At 39.7% G+C, this 19424-nt stretch overlaps 1 protein-coding gene across 9 annotated transcripts in view; it reads right to left on the reverse strand.

Annotated features, from left to right (window-relative positions):
• SHANK2 (SH3 and multiple ankyrin repeat domains 2) overlaps positions 1–19424 on the reverse strand; it is a 332468-nt gene that overhangs the window by 181823 nt on the left and 131221 nt on the right. The window lies entirely within an intron of this gene.

A 19424-nucleotide genomic window follows, 5' to 3' on the forward strand; every position in this document is an offset into this window, starting at 1 on the left:
GATCTCCGTTTTTCTGCTTCTCCGAGGGAGGAAAGGCTACCCCCTCCATCTTGCAGCCACGCGGCCTGCCGCTTGCCTTCTCCTTCCGCTTGTCTCTCCTCTCTTCCAAGTGAGTCAGGAAGTCCCGCCTTCAAAGTCCTACGATAGAAATCTCGGGCCTCCGAAACAGAGTTAAGACGAAATCTTTGATTCTCAAATGTGATCGTAATGCCGGCAGGGGCCTCCCATCTGTATCGAATCTGTTGACTCCTAAGCTCTTTAGTTAAAAAGGCGTAGTCCCTTCTTGCTCTCAACATCTGGAAAGGAATATCTTTGAAGACAATCAGGTCCTGGTCATCAACTCGGAGACTGTTATTATGAAACTTTTGTGCAATCGCATTTCTGGATTCTTTTGTGGAGAAATATATAATTATGTCCCTCGGGAGCTGTCGCTGTTCCGCTACCAATGAGTTCTGGCGATAGATTTTCCGAATCTGCCAATCAAAGTTAAGTCCCGGGCTTCCCACCGCATGGCTGAAGGCTTCAGCAAAGGTCTGTTTCAGATTCTCTTGCTCCTTTTCACAGAATCCTCTAACTCTTATTGCAAATGCCTTCCTATTAAAATTTATCATCATGAGCTGTTCTTCAGTGTCTCTAATTTTTTGTTGTAATATTTGAATATTAGTAGTCAAATTAAAATTAGCCTTCTCCAAGCTTTCCAATTTATTCTCTATTTCAGCAGAATAATCTGACAGGGCAGACACGGCTGCGAACGTATTCGCCTTCATTTGGTTAATTTTAGACTTTAAATCATCATATAGTTCCAATACAAATTCCTTAATTTCTTGTTTAAAATCATTAAACATTTTAAAGAAATATTCCTGTGTTAAAAATTCTCCAGTAGAGGGCATAGGAGACAAAGGCTGTGGTTCCAATATAAATTCTTTAGATTCTTTAGGCACATTTGTAGCAAGACGCTTCTTTGATCTGGGTGCCATAATAAATAAACAGATAAGCAGCGCTTTTGCTCCCCTCTGTTTCCAAAGAAAAAGAGTTTATTTTGTTAAGGAGCGGTCTGCAGGAAGGTAAAACCGGCTAAGTACATCCGCTATCAATCACCAACGGGGAGAAATCGCCATTTTGAAGTCCATTTAAACAAAGAAGTCTCTAAGACGAATGGTGCTGGTATTTAAGATAGTAATAAAAGCATAAATCTCACAGGAGTGGGACCCGCCCGTATTAACCTAGCTTGAAAAAAACTTTGCTTTGTCCTGGGGGGGGGGCTAGCCTGTCTGGGGCTGCCAAAAAAGGCAGCTGAGAAGAACTGGCTGGAGATAAAAGCTCCGCTCCCGCTGGATCTAATCTCTGTCCACAGCCAAAAAAAAGAAAAGGCTGTGGATTACGAATAGACCCTAGCATACAGAGCTACTCCCTGCCCCTTTCTTAGCCAAAAAGGGGTGATATCTATGATCTTATTTAGATATACAGACCAGATCCCTGAGAGGAGCTCGGTTGAGCCCTCCTCGGCAACAGGCCACGCCCCCCGTTGCATGGAAATTTTTAACAAGTGCCTTTGATGTTGGTTTATCATTTATGCTATGTGGAAAAACAAAACAAAAAATGAATATTTATGAAATAGTTATATGAAATGCTCTTTGCTTTACTATGTAATGCTTTTATTGTGTCTGATAAAAAGGCTTAATCATGCTTCATATATCATACCTAAGAGCTGCAATGGTTAGAGTGCAGTACTGCAGGATACTTCTGCTGACTGCCAGCTGACTGCAATTTGGCAAATCAAATCTCACCAGGCTCAAGATTAACTCAGCCTTCCATCCTTCTGAGGTGGGTAAAATGGGTTCCACCACAAAATCGCGGAGGACAAAATCACGCTCGACGAAAGCGCGCATTTGACGTCATCACAGCGCGACGAAAACATCGCGCTGTGATTGAAAAATGTAAAAATAAAGCTAAAACCTTACCCTAACCCCCCCAAACCTAACCCTAAACCTAACCCTAAACCTAACCCTAAATCTAACCCTAAACCTAACCGTTAACGTAACGCTAAACCTAACGCTAACCCTTAACCTAACGCTAAACCTAACGCTAACACTCTAAACCTAACCCTAACCCTTAACCTAACCCTAAACCTAACCCTAAACCTAACCTTTACCTTTATGTGAATCGGCTTGCTTTAATTTTAATTTTATTTCAATTTTTAATTTTTTTAGTCGCGTTGTGATGACGTCACATGCGCGCTTTCGTCGAGCGCGATTTTGTCCTCCGCGCTTTTGACGGGTCACGGGTAAAATGAGGACCTAGATTGTTGTGGGCAATATGCTGACTTCTGTAAACCACTTAGAGAGGGTCGTAAAAGCACTGTGAAGCAGTATATAAGTCTAAGTGCTATTGCTATTATATCTGGACATACAAAGCAAAAATAGGAACAAGGGAAAATAGGAATTCTAGAACATCTCACTGCACTTATGCAAAACCTATAACAGGTCAGGAATCTACAAACTGGACATGTAAAAAGAGATTGGTCCAAACTGAAGATGGCTCTATCTATATCCACCCCTTGTTTATTCAACATATATGCTAACTACAGAATTGGAAGAAGGATGGTTTTAAAAGCGACAATTTGGTCTTTACAGCTGTTCTGATAGCTAAATGATTTTAGCTCTTGTAATGAAAGTGAAGTATACTGAAAAAATGGGACTAAAATTAAATATAAAGAGAACGAAAGCAATGATGACAAGTACTGCAGCTATCCTTAGAACTGACTGTAAATACTCCTAAAAGATACTAAAGTAAAAGCCTTCACTTTTTAAAATTAATTAACCCCAACAATAAAGCAACCAGCAATCAAGAAATGTACTGAAAACTAGCACTAGGTGAAGTAAGAATGAAGGCCTCAGAAAAGATACTCAGATCCCAAAACATATCTGTCACCTTCAGAGATCAGTCTTGTGTAGGCCATGTTTGTCCCTATGATGCCTTATGAAATGAAACATTTGAAGAAGTGGGATACAAAGAATACTGATGTGATTGAACTTGGCATGGGAAAAAACTCCTGCGAATATCATGGATAGTCAAGAAAATAAATAAATGGATCATGCATAGAACAAATTAACCCAGAATTCTCTCTCAAGACACAAACTTTGATATTTTGGATACATTATATGAATATATTATATGAAGTCCTAGCTCACTAAAGAAATTATAATGGTTGCAAAGGTGGAAAAAAAGAGAAAAAGATGACCCAAATCAATCTGGATAGATTGATAGATCAAAACTGCAAATAATTTGGAATAACATGTTAAAATATCATGTTTTAACATATTTATGGACTTTTTTAAGTTTTAAGAAGATTAAATTAGTATCTATGATACTAAGATGCAAATTAATTCCACAAAATATTCTTTTTCAGGTTCATTACAGACCTCATTGAATGAAAACCTGAATGTTTTTGACTTACTTGGCAATTGCACTGTTTTGGTTTAATATTGTCAATGTTGATTCAATAGATAGCTGTGTTGGAAAAGAAAGTTAAAGATGTGAATGTGATATTAAATGATATACAAAAACTTGGAATCTATCAGAGTATAAAGAACTACAGATTCACTGTGAGTGATTTGAAGCTGAAAGAATTCTATTTTGGTGAAAATACCCTACTACACTTGATTTAAACCTCACATGAAAATATATTTACTTTTACACATGAATTAGCTTTTTATCAACATTGTGTGGAAAATCTGGTCAAGGTTACTCCATATGGTCAAGATTTAGTTTTCTATTATAAGAATTTCACTTTTAACTGCATAATTTCATTATAGTTTTTTTGAGGTGGCAGTGGTATTCTCCATTCTTCCCCTTATTTTTAAAGTTTCTGAATTTGGTATTTTTTCTTCTCTTTCTTTTATGACAAAAACAGAAACACATTATAGCAATAGCAGTAGACTTATATACCGCTTCATAGGGCTTTCAGCCCTCTCTAAGCGGTTTACAGAGTCAGCATATTGCCCCCAACAACAATCCGGGTCCTCATTTTACCCACCTCGGAAGGATGGAAGGCTGAGTCAACCCTGAGCCGGTGAGATTTGAACCACTGAACTGCTGATCTAGCAGTCAGCTGAAGTGGCCTGCAGTGCTGCATTTAACCACTGAGCCACCTCGGCTCTAATTAAATTAAAGCTTCTTCCAGAAACTGCTCCTAAATAGTAATGTTCAACCTTACAGGAGGAAATTATTAATTACATTTCAATTAAATATACAGAGAATTTAGTTTTGATTATTAAAGTTAAATATATTTAAACACTTAGAAGCACTTAGAGCTGGCTATACCTGGAATTAGGTTCTTTTATAAAATTCAAGTAAAATATTGCCATTGGCAAGAAACTAATTGCATATTCTGTTTTACTTTTAATATCAGGACACAAACTCACTTACCAAGATATAGGTTATACCACTACTGCTGAACCAAAAATGGCATGATAACTGACAATGGTAAAAAAGAATAAGTAATTCTAGATTAGGGCTGTCAAACTCCTGGCTCATGGGCTGGATGTGTCACGTGCTGGCCAATCCCATGCCCAGTTTAGAGAACGGGGGGAGGAGCCCTGATACTTCATGTGACAATACCATGACGTGAGTTTGACACCATTGTTCTAGATTTTATAGCTAGCTACATTTAGTTACTGTAAATGTAACATGTACTTAAGTCCCAACTTTCATCATATGTTGAAAATAAACCCAACAAAATCAACTTCACGTGAGAATCTCTATTTTCATGAACATATCTAGTTACTGTAGACCTATTCAGTCCCAGTGATATCCTGAAGATTACATTTGTTCTGGGAACAATACACTTGATGCATCAACTCTTTTCCCCATGTTAACTTATAATTCACAGGACGCTACAAATAAGTCTGCTATGTAGGTAACTAATAACTCCTTCTCCCTGAGTTATTGCATTAACTATTTCCATGGACATAAAGCAGCTAGAGAATTAAGATTTCCTCCAGAAAAATATGGCACAGGACCTTAGTGTGGATTAGAAGGCATCTGGCACTATCTCCTGCTCTCAAATAATAAAAATAAATCTGCCAAGCAAATTGTGATTACTGAAGCGCATGATTAACATCACATGCGGCTTGGCTCAGAGAACTTGATTTGGTACAGGCAAGGTATGTCTGAAGTAAGCATCACAAGCACTTTCATAATAGCCTCACTGTTCTAAAAATACTGCATCTTCACCAGAAGTTCCATTTTTCTTGTCAGGGAACATTCATTATCTACTAAAGACATGGCTATTACTACTGAAGTTGAAAACTTTTACAGCAGTGGGGGATCCCTTAAAATGGGCTGCTCCAGAAGAATTACAAATCCATTTGATTTCAGAATTCTCTGCAGTAATTGCTCCTTGATGTTAACAGCTATGACTGAACTGACCTAACTCTTAGATGGAATTGCTCCTACGTGGCTGTTCCCCTGACAGCATTTACTGAGTGTTAATGACTGGGTTTGTTATTGTTGTGACTGGTTGTTTAAAATGTGTCTTCTCCCTTGTCTAATAAAAGCAGAAAGAAAACAGTTTGCGCAACCACTAATTATCCACAAGCTGCTCTTCTCAAACTTGGTAACTTCAATCTCTCTTCCCAAAACACAGCATGGGTATCATGCTGGAAAAAAGCAGACAAAGCAATTTGTGGCCAACTTAGTTTAATCACATTTACAAATCATAAGGATATATTAAAGTTAGGGCATAATTTCTTTTTTTTCCTTCTGCAATTGAAAAAAGGGAGCATAAATTGTAGCAAATAAATAAATGAATAGGGCACAGACTCTTCCAACTAGCCTAAAAACTAATCAGATATTTTAAAGCCTGGGCATGTTAATTTTTTTTAATGTAATGTTATATAAAACAATAGATAACATATTTTTTGTTCATGCTGCTTTGTGAAAGGAATTGGAATAAACTCAGTATAAACTGACCCAAGTGAGAACATTAATATTTTCCCCATGGTTTCTATTGAACACATTTAATAAATGTGCAATAAAATGCAATAAAAAATGCTTAGCCAAGTATGAGGGGTCCTTGATGCTCTCTGAGCTTTCTTGTTTTCTTGCAGATGTTTCATTACCCAAACTAGGTAACATCACCAATGCTAGTGCTTTTTGAGAAAGCCCAGAGAACAGCAAGGACCCCTCATTTCAGTCCTGAGCTCCAAATATTCTCCTTTATTGTTCACTAAGTACCTTCAACAACTTGGCACCCTGGACGTTGAAGTCTAACATCTGTGTGGCAGGAGGCTAGGAAAGTTTTATACTACTAAATGCTGCTTATATTGATACATTTACAGTTACATATAGTTACACCTATCCTCCGCGAGCTGCACTGGCTGCCTATTGGTCTTTGGACTCGCTTCAAGGTGCTAGTCGTTACTTTTAAAGCCCTACATGGTATCGGACCTGGGTACTTGAGAGACCGCCTCCTGTCAATTACCTCCCATAGACCTATTAGATCCCACAGATTAGGCTTCCTCCGAATTCCATCTGCCGGCCAGTGTCAGCTGGCAACTCCCCGGGGGAGGGCCTTCTCTGTGGCTGCTCCGGCCCTCTGGAACGATCTCCCCGTTGAGATCCGGACCCTCACCACCCTTCCGGCTTTCCGCAAAGCCATTAAGACCTGGCTGTTCCGGCAGGCCTGGGGCCTCTGAATCTCTTAGCCCCACTTACATACAACAGTATGACTGTTGTTGTTTTTTTACTATGTGTTTGTCTTTTTTATTTTTTTATTTTTTTGTATTCCCCTTCCCTCTTTGATTGTTAGCCGCCCTGAGTCTCTCGGGAATAGGGCGGCATACAAACTGAATAAATCAAAATCAAATCAAATCAACATTTACATATACAGAACTATAAAGGAGCAAGAATCTGTTTAGTCCTCCATACAGGTGGTCCTTGACTTATGACCATAATGAAGCCTACCCATTATGGTTGTTATTTGTGATGGTCTTAAAGTGGGTCATCAGGTGACCAATCCAATTTTATGGCCTTTTTTGCAATGCTCGTACAGTGAATTTACAGTTGTTAAACAGATGCCATGATTATTATACTAACCAATTGATTGTTGTGGGATAGTTTTGCCTAAAACAGAAGTAAACACACATTTTTGGCAATAATATTGTAAATTGTAGTCACATGACTGTCAGCTACTGCAAACAGACATAAATGTGGGTCAGTTGCTTAGCATTTGAAATGCAATCACACGATTGCAAGAGGAGACTTGCCAGAATTTTGTAAGTGAATCATAAGTACCATTTTTGGGGGGAAGTGCCCATCACAACTTTGAATGATCACTGAGTGCCTGGTCATAAGTAAAGGACTGCTTGTATTAATTTTTCTTTTATAACACAGGGATATCATTGCCACTCATCCTAAACGAAAAATATATGGACAATTTCATACTAAGATATTAGCTTTTGTTATGATAGCATTGTCTCTTCATGGCCTGATTAGTAACTCCATTTTGCCAAACTATATCAGATTAGCTCTCAAGCTGCTTTGATATGAAGTGGAGAAAGTGAAAAAATGTTCTGAAGAAACTGCTTGCGACTGATCTCTTTTGCACTTAAAGTGCCATCTAGTGACCATTTATACAATAGAACAGTTAGAACAAAATTCAATTTGTAAGTGTAACTGCTGATAAAGTAGTATTACCTATAAAACACTGCTTTAGAAATGTTTAAGAAATCATATCTTAATTTTGAATAAGCTATAATTGTGTATTTATTCAAGAAAGGGGAAAAACAGACCCAGGAAACTATAGATCAATCAGTCTAACATCAATACCTGGGAAGATCCTGGAAAAGATACCGTATTTATCGGCGTATAACACGCAGTTTTAAAACTAAAATTGCAAGCTTAAACCCTGCCTGCGTGTTATACGCCGATACTGCGTGTTATACGCCGGGTCCCAAACTGCCTGCTCCAGCTGATTCACCGGCGCCCATGATACTCATAGAAGTGCAGCATCCATTTCATGGCAGCGTCGGCGGCTCTCCAGCTACCCTGCCTGATATAACCCCTACCTTGCAGCAGTGGCGGCAGCTCTCCAGCCACCTGCTGTTCGCTTTAACCCCATCATTGAACAAGCGGCGGCTGGAGAGCCGCCCGCTGCCTGATTTAACCCCATCCTAGCAGCAGCGGCTCGCAGCGGCCAGAGAGCCGCCCACTGCCTGTATTTTTTCTCCATCATTGCGGGTGCTTACCTTCCCGCCCGCCTGCTCTCTGGTCCCAAGTGTTCGCGCCGGCATTCTCCCAATCAGCTGTGAGTCCGCAGCCGCCCGCGCTGCTGTTTTAAAGGCTGCTCCTCAGGACCCTCCGAAAACTTTTTGGTTTTCCAAAAAGCAGTGATTCTGATTAAGTTTTTTTGCTCAAAGAGGTGTTTTTTCATTTCATATTTGCCTTTTAAGAGGAGTTAATGTTATAATTCATGTTCTAATGTTATAAATTTTAATCCAACATTAAGTTCCGAGCTTCCAAGTCATTTATTTTTAATGAAAAAAAATTTTACTCAAATTTTTGTGTTAAAATGGGGAATGCGTGTTATACGCCGGTGCGTGTTATACGCCGATAAATACGGTAATTAAAAAAAACCAGATCTGCAAACAACTAGAAGCAAATAAAGTTATAACTAGTAGCCAGCATGAGTTAGTAAAAAACAGATCATGCCAAACCAATCTTATTTCATTCTTTTATAAAGTTACTAAATTAGTAGAATAAATCAGTAAGGCATTTGACAAAGTAGACCACAACCTACTTCTTTGTAAGCTAGAAAAAACGTGGAATAGACAAAATCACCACGGATTTGTAGCTGGCTTACAAACTGTACCAGACAAGTACTCCTTAATGGTATTTATCCACATGGAGAGAAGTAAGCAGTGGGCTACCACAAAGCTCCATCTTAGTCGCAGTATACTTCATTATCTTCATTAATGACTCAGATGAGAGATTAAAAGGGAAACTCCTCAAATTTGCAGATGGTACTAAACTGGCAGGAACAGCCAACACCCGAAAAGACAAACTCAAGATCCAAAAAGATCTTGACAAACTTGAACAATGGGCCCCATCCAAAAAATGAATTTTAATGAGGAGAAAAGCAAAGTTTTACTTTTAGACAGGAAAAAATCAAATATATAGGTAAGATTAGGTGAGACCTGGCTCAAAAACAGTAACTGTGAGATAGACCTTAGAGTCCTAGTGGATGATCATTGAATATGAGCCAGCAGTGTGCAGCAGCAGCCAAAAGAACTAATACAATCCTGGGTTGTATAAACAGAGGCATAGAATCAAGATCCTGTGAAATATTAGTGCCACTTTATAAAAAACCTTAGTAAAACCATACCTGAAATACTACAACCAATTTTTGTCACCATGCTACAAAAAAGATGAGACTTGGAAAAAGTTCAAAGAGGAGCAACCAAGATGATCAAAGGCTTGGAAAGTAAACCTTATGAAGAACGGCTGCAGGTTTTGGGTTTAGCTAGTCTAATGAAAATAAGAATTAGGGGTGACATGATAGCAGTATTCGAGTATTTGAGAGGTTGCCACACAGAAGAGGGTGGTCAAAGCACTGGAGAGCAGGACAAGAAACAATGGTTGGAAACTAATCAAAGAGAGAAGCAACCTGGAATTGAGCAGAAACTTCCTAACAATTAACCAGTGGAACAGCTTGCTTTCAGAAATCTGGGTGCTCCATCATTGGAGGTTTTTAAGAAGAGACTAGACAGTCACTTGTCTGAAATGGTATAGGATCTCCTGCTTGAGCAGGGCTGAAATAGAAGACCTCCAAGGTCCCTTCCAACTCTATTCTATTCTATTCCATTCCATTCTATATCTTATTCTTATTCTACTTTATACACTATATCAAAGTTGGGGATTGCCCATCTTGCTCACAAAGTTATTTTGGGCAGCCTACAATTAAAACATAGAAGAATTGAAGCCATATAAATATTATGTTTCAGAAGGAGGCAATTAAAACAAGGATAAAATTAATAAAGTTAAAAACGCACTAAGCAACTCCATGGCTGCATCTCCTGTAGGATCCTTAAGTGAATCGGCAAAATCAGGTCTTCAGACACTTCTGAAAGGCCACGAGACTGGGCCTAACTCACCTCTGAAGTTGAATCTTCCAAAGATTGGGTAACAGCAGAGAATCATTGAACATTTTTTGTGTCAAAAATTATGCACTAACCTTATAACTGCTAAATAGTCTACTAGACTGCTGAAGAGTAACATACTGAAGCACACTTGGACTGAGACTTAAATTCAGCTTTAAGTCAAGGGAAGAGTATAATGTTTCTAAGCCTAGAAAACCACAATCTAAAAACCCCATTTCATACTCCACACCAACTAAACTACAAAAGTTTTCTTCAGTCTTGTATTCTGTGAAGGCTTCACTAATCAGTAATAAATGTATCCACAGTTCATCAAGATCTATTACATCAATGCTGGGCTGTATTATCAAACTGGCTTTACAACAGGTGCTGTTTCTAGCGTCATGCTTCCGCCAAATCTTGCCTCTGAATTATTATGCAATTATTGCATAATTATTATTATTATTATTATGAAATTCATGGTGCTTAACAAACCTCAATGAGAACAACCTTTCAAGTGCAATGGAAGCTCTCATTTGAAGATTAAAAGTCACTTGTTTCCCTTTATATGCAATCCGATATAGACAGTCGTCCTTTTGTGACTGCCACAGTGACTGCTCACAGGCGGTGATGAATGTGACCAATGCTCACATTTATGACCTTCTCAGCATTTCCCTCAGTCACATATTCGCCATTACAGTCAGTTAATCCTATGCCTGTTTCCCCACCATTACTATCTTCTCAGACGAGAAAGATTACCTAAACAAGCTATCTCTTCCTGAGCTGCTTTTTTTGATGATGTAATGAGTCCCCCAAAAAGTGCTAACCACAAGTTAACAAGCTCTGCAACCCTAATTGGTTGATTAGAACCCTCTATTGGTTGGTAGGCATTACTGTCTGACACTGACTAGACCTTCATCCAAAGGCTTTTTTTGCCTCCTAAGCAGCTCTTGGCTGACAGCCCCAAGCATACCAGGCAAACAGCCGGTGCTAGCATATTTTTTTCAATTTGTATTTCCCATTGTACAGCTGCTTACTCAGTTGTAGTCCCAATGTCTTCAATGAATGTAAATACAAACATCAGTTCTCCAGGGGTGGTATTCACTTACCTTCCCTATCGGTTCGCAAATGTGACTGTGTGTGAGTCCATGCATGTGCTCAGCCTTCCGCGCATGCGCTTTGGCTAAAACAAGTGTCTAAATAGGATGCCATTGAGCCAGGGCAGGTAGGCAGTGCCATCCAAGATTTCTGCTACCAGTTCGGACCAATTGATCCGAGCTAACAGAATATCATCTCTCAGTTCTCTTCTTGATGATAATCCCAGTGCCGGCTAGCCATTCCAAAGGGCAGAGGAGTGAGGAAAAAAGGGTTACAAAATTTGCTCTTCCTTTTAAAGTCGATTCCAGAAATTTTTGGGGGGCTCACCCAGTTGTTTGGCAGTGTACAACAAATGAAAGCTGAAGCAAAATAACCAAGTCATAATTGGGTGATTTTTCACTCAGTGATTACTTCACTTAACGATTGAGTAGCCAGTCCCAACTGCAGTTGCAAAATAAGGACTATCTATATGGTTGGGCTGCCCCCACACACCCACATGTCAGGAGTGGTGTAGAGAGCTTTATTCAGTCTATTCTCTCAATAGTTTCATTTCAGGTTTTCATCTAACCCCCAGCTGTAAGCTTAGCACACTAATTGTCTCGTGACCAAATAGATAACTAAAAACAAACTTACAGCCAAATCAAAGCAGTCTTGAAAATCAAGGTTTTGCCTGGATAGGTTCCAAAAAAAAAACAGCTCAAAATTCCCTCCAAAGTTAGAGGCCTCCACTGAGGTGTGTCAACAAGTCCGATGGTCCAAGTTTCAGGACTTGCAAGGAGAAGTCATAGGAATAGTCCAAGCCAGGAATGCAGAGGGTTGTTTCAGTGAAGCCAGTCATGAACAAACTCCAGACTAACCTTCAAGGCAATGGTCAATTAGTCCACCTGACAGATAACTGGCTGCTCCAAACATGAACATAAACGCTCGTCGCAACTGAATTAAATCCACGAGCTGCAGAGTTCCAGAAACACAAACAACCATCTGGCCACAACCCACACATGTTGCTTCCAGCAACGCCTCCCTCTGCCTGCGATGCTAAATGGCCACTCCCAGTGCAGCCATTAAGAGGGTGGGGCTTTCCCCCCATCAACCTGGCAGATCTCCGCTTCTCTGCCCTGCGTGCTCTAGCCATCTACCAAGGCTGGCAGCGCCTCCCCCTCTTCCTTATTGGCCTGTGAGTCTCCCCAGCCAAGTTATGTTCAGCTGACAGTTGAGGGTCAGCAATACCGGACATGCCAGGAATGCTCTCATTCTCCCCTGAGGCCTCTGAAGAAGACATGGATGAACCATCATCCACAGGAGACATCACAATGGTGAATAGTAGACCTGTACTATCTTAAGATCACCATATTAGTGAAAAAGTGGGTCGGACTAGTACTTTTAGGAAGCCCACTTTTTTTCTTAGCAATTATCTCAACCATTCCCAATTAAAACAGAGATGAAAAAGGAGCTTTGGTACCAATCCTCACATTTATAGCAAATCAATTGCTATAAAGCACAGGTCTGTAAAGCACAGAAAGCTGAAATAAGATTCTAAGTTGCTGTTTCACTTAGCTACTGCTTCACTTAACAACCGATTTGCCAGTCCCAATTGTGGTGGCTAGATGAGGATTAGTCAACTTATGACTGGTTGTTTAATGACTATTCAAAGTTATGACAGACTTTTGAAAAGCTACCTATGACCCGTCAAGGAAGTTATTACCGTTGCCCTTTTCCACAGTCATGCGATCCCATTTCAGGTCTTTGCAACCTGTTCACACTTACAAGCAGTTGCCACATGATCATGGGATAGCCATTTACAATCTTTTCTATCAGTTTCCTCAGAAGGCAGCAGGGATGGTTGTAAGCTGTTGCTGCTGCCTTCTGAAAGATTTTTTCCCTCCCTTTGTGCATGGGGGTGGTGGTGATGGGAGGCTCTTAGAGCAATCTAGAGAAAAGAAGTATACATCATCATGCTCCGAGCTTCCTTTCTTCAGCCCTCTGCTGGAGTTCCTTTCTGCGCATGTTGGGGAGGACAGCTAATGCAATGGGCTGGAGAAAAGACGCTCAGATCATAAAGATCCAAACTTCTTTTCTTCGCTGGAGTTTCCTTCTGTACGTGAAAGAGAGGTGCCTATCCAATTCCACAGGCAGCTCTTTCATTCCATCCACTTAATGATGAATTAAGAGACCAAGGAGTGTTATCATTTGGTGAAACAGTATGTGGATGTTTCTCTTAATGACCGCGTCACTGAATGACTGAAATTCTGGTTGTAAGTTGACATTGCAAGTTGAGGATCAACTGTACCTGGAGAAAAAAAAAATGCAAACTCCCCAAACCAAAAGCAGGATATAAATGCAACAAAATAAGAAATGCCACTAACAGCAGTGACATTTGTTTCTCAATAATCCCATACAGGTTGCATTAGTCTCTCTCTCTAGAGCTCATTTACAGAATTTGAAAATATATATTATCTTAAATGCAAAATAACGTTCATACATACACACACAAATGTACACTCTCTCATAGAGGAATACAGGGACTCATACATTCCAGCTGTTCTATCATTAAAAGATTGTTGCTTTTTTTCTTTACCAAATTTATTGAGTGAAAAGAGAAACAAACTTCTGCCTCCAAACTTAAATTACTAATGCTGGGTTTGCAAATTAGATCTCCTTATCTGGAAACTGCAATCTGTGTGTTTGGCCAGCTGTAGATGACAGGAGCCAAGAATCCTAAGAGGTGTAGGCAGCATTTATTTTCATCACATGAATCTTCAGCAGTAGGAAAAATGGAAATAACTCAGAGAGGCAGCTAGCTGCAAAACAAGCCCTTTGCATTGATAGGCCAAATCTTTTGGAACATGAAGATGTCTTTATTTAATGATTGGGGGGGGGGGGGTAACTTAGTTTAGAGCTGTATTTCTTAAACTGCAGACCTGGGAATACCTCAAGACCCTTTCAGTACCTCAAGACCCTTGAAATCAAAATTATTTGCCAGATATTCAAGATATTTGCAAAATTGTTAAACAAGGACACTTCTCATTATATTTCTTTACAACAGGTTTTTATGAAAAATATTTATGGTACAAATGAATTTATAAGTATTGTTATTTTTACATGATTCAACAAATAAAGATTATATGATTGTATCCATTTTTATTTGTATTATGGTAAATATAGATAAATATAACCCATACAAATGAATGCTTTTTGGGGGCTCTCTAATATTTTAAAATTGGAAGGGTTCCTAAGAGCAAAATGTTTAAGACACACTGGTTCAGGACAATATTCTTCTACAAATATGGTATCATTAGGCTTCTCCAGACTGCCTCTATATTTATGATTACAATTTTTAAATCTGTCACTCAATTAAGGGAAACTTAAGATTTTATTAATTTGGTAAGCCAGTCTTCTTCCCTTTTTTCCCAACCTACTGCAATATGAAGACTACAATATAGACAGGGAAAGGAAATGGGTTAAAAAAAAGAGGAATGTGAAAAGCACATCCCTCAGTCACAGCAAATAAAAAACATAATCCCTGGATTATGATTTACCATGTTTCCCTGAAAATAAGACAGGGTCTTATTTTCTTTTGCCCCACAAAATATGTCCTTAGGCTTATTATAGGAGGACAAATTATTGTTTTGGGGTTGCCGAGCAGCTGCTCCCTTGCAAACTGGCTTCCAAAGAGCTGGGCACAGCCTCAGGGGCAAAGCAGCCATGAGGTGACCACGCTCATGAGCAACCGCCTGGTAAACCCCCTCTCCAGCCGGGCAGAGCACCATTCACTGAACTAGGGGGTATCCCTAAGGCGTCAAGGCACATGGCGCTCTGCCCACTCCCCAGCTCCCACGGCTTGGCACATTCGGGATGCCCTCTAGGTCAGTGCATGGAGCTCTGTCAGGCTGGAGAGGGGGGTTGCACGAACGCCTGTTCCACCCCCACCGCACTCCGAGCATAACTTCTTATCCAGCTTCCAAACTCCAAAACTTGGCTGCCGAATCTTCCAGCAGCGGCCACTCTAGCAGTGCACTCTATGGTTGTGGACTGGCTGCTGGACAGAGAGTCTTCTGGACAGAGAGTCTTCCAGCAGCCAGCCCACAACCATAGAACACACTCCTAGAATGGCCGCTGCTGGAAGACTCGGCAACCAAGTTTTGGAGTTTGGAAGCCGGAGAAGTTATGCTCAGAATCTCTGGATTATGATTTAGCGTGTTTCCCCGAAAATAAGACAGGGTCTTATTTTCTTTTGCCCCACAAAATATGGCCTTGGGCTTATTATAGGAGGACAGTTTATTGTTTTGGGGCTGCCAGGCAGCTGCTCCCTTGCGTATTGGCTCCCGAGGAGCTGGGCACAGCCTCAGGTGCGAAGCAACCATGAGGTGACCATGCTCACGAGCAACTGCCCGGCAAACCCCCTCTCCAGTCAGGCAGAGCTCCATGCACTGAGCTAGAGGGTATCCCAAATGTGCCAAGCAGTGAGAGCTGGGGAGTGAGCAGAGTGCCACATGCCTTGGTGCCTTAGGGATACCTTCTAGTTCAGTGAATGGCGCTCTGCCCAGCTAGAGAGGGGGTTTGCTGGGTGGCTGCTCGTGAGTGTGGTCACCTCATGGCTGCTTCGCACCTGAGGCTGTGCCCAGCTCTTCAGGAGCCAGTTTGCAAGGGAGCAGCCGCAAGGCAACTCCCCCCTCTGGCCAGGCTAGAACGCCCCAACCTAGCGGTATCCTGAAAACAAGCAACGTGAGCACCTTCCCTGGCTCCCGCAGCTTGGCTCTTTCGGGATACCGCTAGGTCAGTGAGCGGTGCTCTGCCTGGCCGGAGGGGGGAGTTGTCCAGGGGTCTTATTTTCAGGGTGGGTTTATATTTTTGCCCACGTGAAAAATGTAGCAAGATGTTAGTTTCAGGACAGGTTGTATTTTCGGGGAAACACGGTAGCAATTTATTTCCAGACTTTTCTTTTTCCTTCATAGGAAGCAATAAGAGAAAACAATATTGGAAGCATTTTTTCTTGACACATCCCCTTTTAACACAAAGGCCACATTTTAAAGATATTTCTACCACACAGATCATTAGGAAAGTGCCTGATGGTTAATCTACATTAAAATTCTAACTCCTTAATAAGAGTGTTTTAAATTAAATGTTTGACTAATATACACATTCTTAAAAACAGAAAAATGGATAAGAGTTTCCTGAAAGATCTAGCCTGGGACAGGATCTTGTTTATAATTTATCTGGCACTAAAGATGAGCATCGAAGTAGACAAGTCTGCTAATGTAGATTAATGCAGATTGAGAACTTTAAATGTTGATCTCTAAACTCCAAGAGTAGGCATTAACTTTACAAATATAATTTGGTCTAAATCAATGTAAAACTCAACACTATCAATGGGTGTCCCTTGGACTGTAAGGCGATCAAACCAGTCAATCCTAGAGGATTTTTATTATTTTATTTATTTTATTAAACACATTTATATGCCGCCCAATCCTGAAGGACTCCGGAGATCAACCCTGACTGCTCTTTAGAAGGCCAGATCCTGAAGATGAAATTCAAATACTTTGGCCACCTAATGAGAAGGAAGGACTCACTGGAGAAGAGCCTAGTGCTGGGAAAGATTGAGGGCAAAAGAAGAAGGGGACGACAGAGAATGAGGTGGCTGGATGGAATCACTGAAGCAGTCGGCATGAACTTAAATGGACTCTGGGAGATGGTAGAGGATAGGAAGGCCTGGAGGAACATTGTTCATGGGGTTGTGATGGGTCGGACATGACTTCGCAACTAACAACAAAGCAATGGGTTCTGGTCTTGGAAAATATTTGTTATTTATTTATATCCTAACTTTTATTATTTTTACAAATAACTGAAGACAGCAAACATATCCAACACATGTTCCTCCTCCTATTTTTTCCACAACAACAACCTTATGAAGAAAATTGAGATGAGAGAGAGAGACTGGCCCAAGGTCACCCAGTCAGCTTTCATGGCTAAGGTGGGAGTTGAATTTAGAGTTCCCCAGTTTCTAGCTATATATTGTCCAGTATAAGATGTAATATGTCTCCAAACAGCACTTGCTAATCAGTGTAAACTGAAAATGGCATAAAACTGCTTGATAGCATCACTTGAATATCTGGTATTATGGGAATACAGGTAGTCCTTGACTTATAATCATTTGCTTAGTGACTGGAATTACAGTGGCACTGAAAAAAGAGACGTATATGATTGGTTTTCACACTTATGGCAATTGAAGTATTTTAGATAAAGTATTTTTAAAATGTAGATGAGTGACAGCTGGCATGTATTTATGATAGTTGAACTTAATAAGAGTTTTTCACTTCTCCATTACGTTCTCCTAGTCTAACAGGTTTCTTTTCAACTGGCCTTAAAAAGCTACTGAGGTACACTTCACATTGCTACACTAAACTTTCCTGATGAATCCAAAGGAATTCATTGTGCCATTATTGTTGGTACCTCATTATTATATAGCCTGTTTCCCTTACCTAGCAAGATTTCAATATTTCAAGGCATAATTAATGCTGCCGCAATGGCAAGGGTACAATAATACTAATGAAGACACCTATGTTTAGTTCTGATCAAGGCCACAGCTAAATTTTAGTAGCTTGTCAAAGCATAACTTTAATATCTTAATTAGGAACTGAATATATCATGAGAGTGTTTCCACACAAACTGTTCTCAGCATGATCAATCAAAAGAAATTTTGGCAACTATGCCAAAGGTCCTTCTCTCCTTAACAGATAAATAGAAGAACAAGGATTATGAATACTGCCACCTGTGAAATCACAGTTACTGCATAATAAACAAATCTTATCTTCTATTGTAGAGTATTTTATCTTATATATTTACTTTGTTTGTACACATCATTCTGCCCAACTAGGACACTTAGTGATATTATTATAATAAGTCAAATCAAATCTTTATTTCAATTATATACCAACGCAAGTGAACATAAACACAGTGAGAATTCTGGCCCTTCCAATAATAATAATCGAATTGACAAGATATAAAATATGTGTTGTAGTTATTTAGATAACAAACCTAAAAGTAAACAACATTAACACAATGCTAGTACAGTATAAGACACTGAAGTACACACACACACACACACACACACACACACACACACACATTCTAATAAGTTTCAATACTAAAACAATAAAAACTATGAAATAGAAATATACTACAAGCTTAAAAAAAATATAAGAAAGTAAAAAAACCAACAATAAAACAAGTATTAAAAAACAGAGGTCCTCCCATCTATTGGTTCTTGCTAGTGGTCAATTCATGATGGATTTTTCATACTGCAACTTTTAATAGAATGACTTCATATGTGATGAACAAATTATCTTTCAAAAGCAGTGGTGGGTTGCCAATTTTTTTACTGCCGTTTTGGGCACACTCCCACGTGCGTGCGTAATACTTCTGCACATGAGCAGAAGCATCCGGGCAGGTGGGCAGAGCCTCCCGCTACCGCTACTACCAATTAGCCAGATCCCGGCTGAACTGGGAGCAACCCACCTCTGTCCAAAAGTAATAAATAGACAGGGGATTCATCTATGCAACCTGGCAATCTCCCAAGTACAGTAGTGAGGAAATAAGAGCACTTTGAATGTCTCTATCAAAAGAACATGGTCATTTAAAATATACAAACTTCCTACAGTTTCTCTCCAAAAATAGCAAAGGGAGAGAATAACAACATGCCTAAAATAAAAGCTTTTCTGCGTTTTGGGAATTCTAGTTGTATAAGATACATGAGAAATGTTACTATATATTTGCAAATGTAAAAGGGGTATTTGTTCCCGTACCTAAACTAGCCTTGGATATAGAGTGCAAGGCTGTTTCAGCCAAGAAAAAGAACTTTATTATTCAAAGCTTTAGAATAATTTGAGGGGAGGAGAATAGCTTCACCTTATATAAGTAGTCCTCAACTTATTCATTTGTTTCAGTCTCATCTTAAATAAGTGAATATAATGAAAGTGAAGCTTTGTAATGTGAGAATAATCTTGTCAGATTAAAACAAGGTGACACTAAAATAGGCATTAAATGCCTAAGCAAGAATTTGGCAGACTGATGCCATCCATATATCTTGGCCAATAACTTCTAGAAATTGCCCAAAGCATTTGGAGGTCACCTCTTTTTGCTCATCACAGATTTAGATGCATATTCAAAGAAAAATGAATATTTTTTTTAAAAAAT

This window comes from Thamnophis sirtalis, unplaced genomic scaffold, assembly GCF_051295495.1.
Source record: "Thamnophis sirtalis isolate CommonGarterSnake01/CBP01778 unplaced genomic scaffold, rThaSir2_p1.2 scaffold_1, whole genome shotgun sequence".
Taxonomy (NCBI): Eukaryota; Metazoa; Chordata; class Lepidosauria; order Squamata; family Natricidae; genus Thamnophis; species Thamnophis sirtalis.